We start from the raw sequence: 7,453 nt of genomic DNA, 5'->3' as shown, positions 1-7,453 counted from the left end.
CGCAAACTTAACCACTTGACCACGGGGCCGGCCCCTATGTGCTTTTCTTCTTAAACAGTCAGGGGAAGGTGCAAGAAAGCAAACACATTTTTTTGATATATATGTACATCACAAACTAACCCAGGAACTTCATATATCTCACTTAATCCTTGCAGCAAAGTAGGTTACAGATAAGGAAAATGAGGTTCAGAGAAATCTAGAAACTCACACAGCAGAGAGGGAGGGTGGTAGGCTGGAGATTAAAGAGAGGGAGATGATAGGTCTATCTGGCTCCAAGGCAGTCCCCACTACACTGTCTATTGTATCTGGAACTTCCATCAGGTGGTTCTGTGGGGCAAAGTGTAGAAAAATGTTTGAAAGTCATTCTTATGACTAGCTTCTTTCCTGGTTCCTAACCAACCAAGTGGATCTAAGTGAGGCCACTTTGTAAACAGTCCAGTCTCCATATCAACGAGAGCAGCAGAATTCAAAGTCTTTTCAAAAACTTTGTCCTGCAGGCTTAATATGGTCTGTGGTGTCGGGGAAATGGAGATCGTTAAGACTCCTGGCACCACTATTTTCTCCCAGTAGCAAGCCTTTTCTGAAGCCAGCAGCAGGAAAAACATCTTCCTGAGAATTTATAACATTTACTGACTGATCTCCACTCCTTTTGTACCAGCCTAAGGCTGAATTTCCAATTAGACAAGGAGAAAACAACCTCTAGAGCTTCGTAGTTAAGGTCACAAATATCAGAGTCAGCCCATCTTGGGTATGAATCCCGGCATTGCCATCAGACTAACATGTGACCAGTCAAGTTATTCAATCTGTGACCATTGGTTTCTTTTTCTGTAATATGGGTATAAGAATGCTATCTAACTCATGGGGATTTTGTAAGGATTAAATGAAACTCTTCATAAGCATTTACAAAGCCTGCTGTTTTGAAAGTACTTAATGAATGATAGCTTTTACTGATGTGGCTCACGTCCAATAGTTAATAAGTTATGTTCTCTCCACATCCAACTGCAAATAATGTTCAAGGCTGTGAGCTCAGCAAATCTCAGAGGCCTTTATGGGCTTTGCAACCAGACGTGTTATCTGTGATTCTAAGGAGGAAACAAAACTCCATTAACAGAACTCTTTCCAAGCTAAGCTCCCACCCACGGGGAGTGATGTCTTCAAATGGTCCTTTCTGCCTATCATTTTAAGTATTAAGATTTCGGTGAATCACACTTGGCATTTATTCGGTAACTTTCACCAAAGAAGCTCAAAACTAGCTTGTCACCAGAAGAAACGGAAGAACCCTGAGACTCCGAGAAGTAATGCCTCCTGATTGACGGACAGCCTAGAACACAGAGCAGGCCGGACGCGGCTCTGATCACGTTATGGCAATGCGGTGGAAATGAGATCCCTCTGAGATGTCTAAGGAGCGTTTTGTCCCTCTGGCTTCAGAGAGGGGTAGATGACAGCACTGAGGGAAGAGGCAAAGGGAGGCCCGGCGACAGTCGGACAAGCACAGAGAAGGCCTCAGAGGGCTGGTTTAGCAAAGGGCGAGGTAAGGATGGCAGAAAGACAGGTCTACAGAAGGGGGTGACAGCGCTTCTACAGGAAACGACACTCGAGCAGCTCGCAGCCGGCATCCGGTGAGGTTCGCGCTGTTTCCACCATGTGGCTTTTAAGCAGCATAATGCCATCTGGCAACTCCCTCCCAGAAGCCTGAGTCAGCTCGGTTCTGAGAAGCCCTTTCGGCCACACAGGCTCTTTCAATAAAATATGACCCAAGCGACGATTGCGAGGTGGCATGGAGGACGCCTCGAGACGCTCGGGGCCAGGAGACACCAGCACAAGAACCCCTCCCCGCTGCGGTCCCGCCCAGTTCCCCCTCTGGGCGCCCGGAAGCGCCCCTCCCCCGGATCTCGGCCTCGCCCCGCGGCGCGCGAGCGTGTCGTCACCCGCGGCCGGCCAATCAGAGCGCGCGACCAAAATAGCCCCTTATAAATGCGTGCGCGCGGGCGCCCCTGGCGTAGAGCCGCGCGCTGGGGCGGGGTTGCGCGCGCAGGTGAGCAGGGTGGAGCGGGGCGGGACCTCGCGCACCTGCTTCCGCCTGCCGGCGGCCGGGGGGCGGGGGCGGCAGCGGCTGCTCCAAAGCGCTCGCGGAAGCTGGGGTTCTGTGTGAGTAAGGGCGCCGCGGCTGGGCTCCGGTTCAACCAGAGTCATCGCTACCCTCCTCCTAAGTGGCTTCCTCTTCCGCGAGAAGCGCCGACCGCAGCCTGCGGCTGGCGGAATCAAAGGGCGCGCTCAAAGAGCAGGCCGCAGCCGAGTTTCCATGGCGACTTCTGTGCCGCTGGAACTACAGTTCATTTAGCCGGCGATAAGCCCTGGAGGAAGTCTAAGATGAATGGGCACGTGTCTCCCCTCTGGGAGCAGGCTCCCGATTGTGGGTGGGAGACAGCCGGGTCCACGCCCAGCAGAGGCCGATGGGGATAAGATAGACGTCCTTCCCTGGAGGAAGAGATCAGTGCAGGATGGAAGGCATTTCTCGGGGTCACCTTCTGGGAGGAGGCCACTCTTGAGCTAGCAGGTGGAAAAACAAAGGCTTTGGCGTCGTACACACCTGGGTTCCAGCCTCTGGAACACTGAACACGTCAGCAGGCCTTGGAGTGTTCCCATCTTTAAGATGCAGATGACAGTACATGCCCGATAACATATTTTTGAGGAGTGCCCATGATTATGCTCATTGTCCCTCATTTCCCTCCCTCCCATTCTCTCCTGCATTTTCTTTCATTTGTCCTTCACTGTTTTATGTTTATTCTTTTATTTATTTTTTGGTGAGAAAGATTCGCCCTAAGCTGTCGTCTGTGCCAGTCTTCCTCTCTTTTGTGTGTGGGACGCTGCCACAGCTTGGCTTGATGAGTGATGTGTAGGTGGGCGTGGGAACTGGCAAACCCCAAAAGTGGAAGGCACACAGGAACTTAACCACCATATCACCAGACCGGCCCCTATTACTTCTTTTCTAGTTGAGGTGTAACTTGCATGTAGTCAACTACACAGACCTTAAGAGGATGGCTGGGTGGACTTTCGTGTATGTATACACACGCGATTAGCCCCCAGATGAAGATATAGAATATTTCCATCACCGCAGGTTTCCACCTGCTTCTTCCCAGTCAATACTTGTCACCCCAGAGGTAACCACTATTCTGACCTCTATTGCTGTATGTTAATTTTGCCTATTCTTAAACTTCACGTAGTTGCAATCAAGCAGTGTGCTTTTTTCTGTCTGGTTTCTTTCATCCAACATGATGTCTGTAAGATTCAGCCATGGTATTACATATATCAGTAGTTTATTTATTGCTGGGTAGTATTCTATTGCATGAATATACTACAATTAATTTATCCATTCTACCATTGGTGGACCTTTTGGTGGTTTTCAGTTTTTGGCTGTTATGAATGAAGCTGCTGTGAACATCCATAGGATCTTTTGGTGAATAAATGCATTCCATTTAGTTGGGTATACACCTACGAGTGAAATTTTTGTATCATAGGATACCTGTGTGTTTAGTTTTAATAGACAGTGCCTAGCAGTTTCCCGAAAAGGTTAAATCAATTTATGAAAGTTAGTTACTTCACATCCTTGCCAACAGTTGGCATTAACAGTCTTTTTAATTCTTGGTGAATACATAGCAGTATTCTCTTGTGGTTTTCATTTGTATTTCACTAATGAATAATGATATTGAACCTTTTCATATTATTAGCCATTTGAGTATCTTTTTGTGTTTGTGTGTGAAACAATTATTCAAGTCTTCCATTTTTTTTTTTTTTTACTGGGCTCATCAGTCTTTCCTATGGTTTCTAGGAATGCTTTTTATTTTCTGGACACGAGTCTTTTGCTAGGCATATGTATCAGAAGTATATTCTGCCAGTCTGTGCCTTGCCCATTCAGTTTCTTATGATGTCTTTGTTTTATTTTGTTTTTAAAATAAACATACAGGGCTGGCCTGGTGGCACAATGGTTGAGATTGCACGTTCTGCTTTGGTGGCCTGGGGTTCACCAGTTTGGATCCCGGGTGTGGACATGGCACTGCTTGTCAAGCTATGTTGTGGCAGATGTCCCACATATAAAGTAGAGGAAGATGGGCATGGATGTTAGCTCAGGGCCAGTCTTCCTCAGTAAAAAGAGGAGGATTGGCAGCAGATGTTAGCTCAGGGCTAATCTTCCTCAAAAAAAAAAAAAATACAATGACATCAAGTTTTAAAAATTTAAAGTTCTCTGAGATTTGACACATGTATAAACAGTGTAATAACCACTGTGATCAGGATCCAGAACAGTTCCATCACCCCCAAAAAACTCCCCTGTGCTGCCCCTTTGTAATCATATCCTGAGCCAGCCCTGTGGCCTAGTGGTTAAAGTTTGGCGCTCTCACTGCTTTGATGGCCCAGATTCGCTTCCCGGTCTCACAACCATGCCACCCATCTGTCAGTTGCCATGCTGTGGCAGCAGCTCACACAGAGAAACTAGAAGGACTTACAACTAGGATATGCAAACATGCACTGGGGCTTTGGAGAGGGGAAAAAAAAAAAGGAAGACTGGCAACAGATGTTAACTCAGGGCAACTCCTTCCCTGCAAAAAAAAAAAAAAAAAGGATATTAAACTAATTAGGCTTATTTGATATGCTAAATTGCATGGGCGACATAAAAAAAAAAGAGTAATCATATCCTTCCCCCATCTGTAACCTCTCAGAACCACTAATCTATTCATTACCGCTGTAGTTTTCCCTTTTCTAGAATGTTATATAAATGAATCATATAGTGGCTGGCCTCAGAGTCTGGCTTCTTTCACTCCGCATAATGCCTGTGAGATTCATCCATGTAGCTGCACGTATCAATAGCCACTCCTTTTTATCCCTCAGTAGTTTTCCATTGTATAGATGTACTACTCGTTTATTCACTTGTTAAAGGAAACTTGGGTCGTTTCCACTTTCTGACAGACTGGCACTGCAGTAAACATTGTGAACAGGTCTTTGTGTAAACATATGTTTTCATTTCTCCAGATTAAATAACCAGGAGGGGGTTGCTGGGTCGTTTGGCAAGTGTGTGTTTAACTGTATACAAATCTGCTAGACTGTTTCCCAGGGAGGACCATTTTGTGTTCCTATCAGCAGTGTGTGAGTTAAGATGCTCTTTGTCCTCGCCAGCACTTGTTATTATCACTGTTTTTATTTCAGTGCTTCTAATAGGTGACGGTGGTATCCCATTGAGGTTTTAATTTGCATTTTCCTAATGGCTAGTGATGTCGAGCACCATTTTATGCACTTATTTGCCGTACATTTATTCTCATTGGTGAAAGACTTGTTCAAGCCTTTTGCCCATTAAAAAAAAAATCAGGTTGTTTTCTTACTGCTGAATTTTGAGAGTTCTTTATGTATCTGGATACAAGTTCTTTATTAAAAGGACTATCTTTCTGCCATTGAATTGACTTTGCACCTTTGTGAAAAATCAGTTGGCCGTATTGTGTGCTTGTTACCCATCTGTTCCTGCATGTATGCTTTTTCCTGGTAGCCCTTAACTTATTAATCATAGTTATTTTATTCCCTGTCTGATAATTCCAAACTCTGTGTCATATCTGAGTCAGGTTCTGATGCTTGCTCTGTCTCTTCAGACTGTATTTTTTCTGCCTTTTGTCTTGTAATTTTTTGTTGAAAGCTGGATGTGATGTATCAGGTAATAGGAACTGGGGTGATTAGGTTTTTAGTATGAAGTTTTACATTAATGGGGCCAGGAGTCAGCCTGTGTTTAATGTTTGCTGTAGCTGGAGGTCCAAAGGCTTCCTCTAGTTTCTGTGTTTTTTTCCTTAATGGTTTCCTGTTGTGTCTGGGTTTCCCTAAGAATTCCTTCTCAAGCAGAGTCTGTGTTTTGCAGCTAGCTCTCTCAGTTGTAATGTGCTGTTACGACCTACTGGAGCCCTGCTGATGTAAGATGTGAGAGAAGAAAGGTGTTCTCTAACCCTGTGATTGAATCTCAGTTTTTCAGTGGGCCTGAGTCCTTGGGCTGTGACCTTCAGAGCCAGTTCTGAGCCCTTTTTTTTTTCTTCCCTTACCTGAGACAGGAAGCCCAGAGGGGGCTGGAGTGGGCTAATTGCCATTCCTCCAAGTGAGACAAGAGTCTGGGAAAGTAGTTTCCCCTAGAAGGCAGGCCTGGGCTGTGGAGACCTCTCTGGGTGTTTTTCAGAATAGTTACTTTTCCCCTTCACCTGCTGAAACCATGGTGAGGCTCCTGGAGATAAACCCAGGAAAGTGTGGGACCCCTCTAAGACTGGGCCCCCAGGAGAGCTGAGACCAGAAGTTCTGCTGATGAATTTTTAAGTTTGGAGGTTTTCCAGCTATTTTTCTCTTATCGGTTTCTGCTTTCCGTTGTGGTGATAGAACATACTTTGTGGATTTCAGTTCTTTTAAATTTATCAAGTTTTGTTTTATGATCCTGGATATTGGTGGATATTTTGATGAATGTTCCTGGGAAGAATGTATCAGGTGAAATATTCTACAAATATCAATCAGGGTAGTTGAGTCAGGTTTTTCAGTTCTGTATCCTTGCTGATTTTCTGTCTTTCTCTTGCTTACTGAGAGAGGAGTGGTGAACTCTCTACCTATAATTGTGGATGTGTCCATTTCTCCTTTAAGTTTTACCATTTTTTGCTGCATGTATTTTGAAGCTCTGTTGTCAGGTGCATAGACATTTAGAAAGGCTGTGTTATCTTGGGGACCCTTTTATCATTTGAAGGACAGTGAAGGGTCTGAAGTTTTACCCTAGTTGCAAGCTAACAAGTTAGCCTGCCACATTTTCATGGATGCTGGCAGAAGACATAGGCTCCTGGGTCAGTGACACAGGACTTTATTAACTACAAGAGCAGTAGCCACAGTGTCAGCATTTGCGCCAGTTTCTTGAGCCCCATTTCCCACAGGATGCACATGCAGAGGATTACATCACCCCAGAGGATCTCTGAGATTGGGGAACCCAAATCTTTAATAACGGGCAGCAAACCTTCCCGACCTTTGCTCCAAAGGGAGACACTATTGTTCTTATACTAGACTGCAGGCAAAGCAGCCTGTTGCTCCAGAGGGAAGCGCTTGCTTTTTCCAATGCTGTTGACTATACAAACATCCTTGAAAAGAGAGTCCAGATCCAAGACAGTCGTTGCCACTGCTCACAAGATGTTCAGAAATGTGAGAGCCTTTGGAGAACCATCTTTGAACAATGATGTCCCTCTTTATCCCTGGTAATTTTTCTTGCTCTGAACTCTACTTTGGTCTGATATTAACCTGGCTATGTCAGCTTTATCTTGGTCAGTTTGCATGACATGTCTGTTTCCATCCTTTTATTGTTAACCCACTTACATTCTTATATTTAAGATGGGTTGTGTGTTTGTGTGTGTGCCTTTCGTTTTGTAGATGGCATATGATTTGGTCTTGTTTTATTATCCAC

Source organism: Equus caballus, chromosome 31, assembly GCF_041296265.1.
Source record: "Equus caballus isolate H_3958 breed thoroughbred chromosome 31, TB-T2T, whole genome shotgun sequence".
Classification (NCBI taxonomy): domain Eukaryota; kingdom Metazoa; phylum Chordata; class Mammalia; order Perissodactyla; family Equidae; genus Equus; species Equus caballus.
This window is presented reverse-complemented; position numbering follows the sequence as displayed.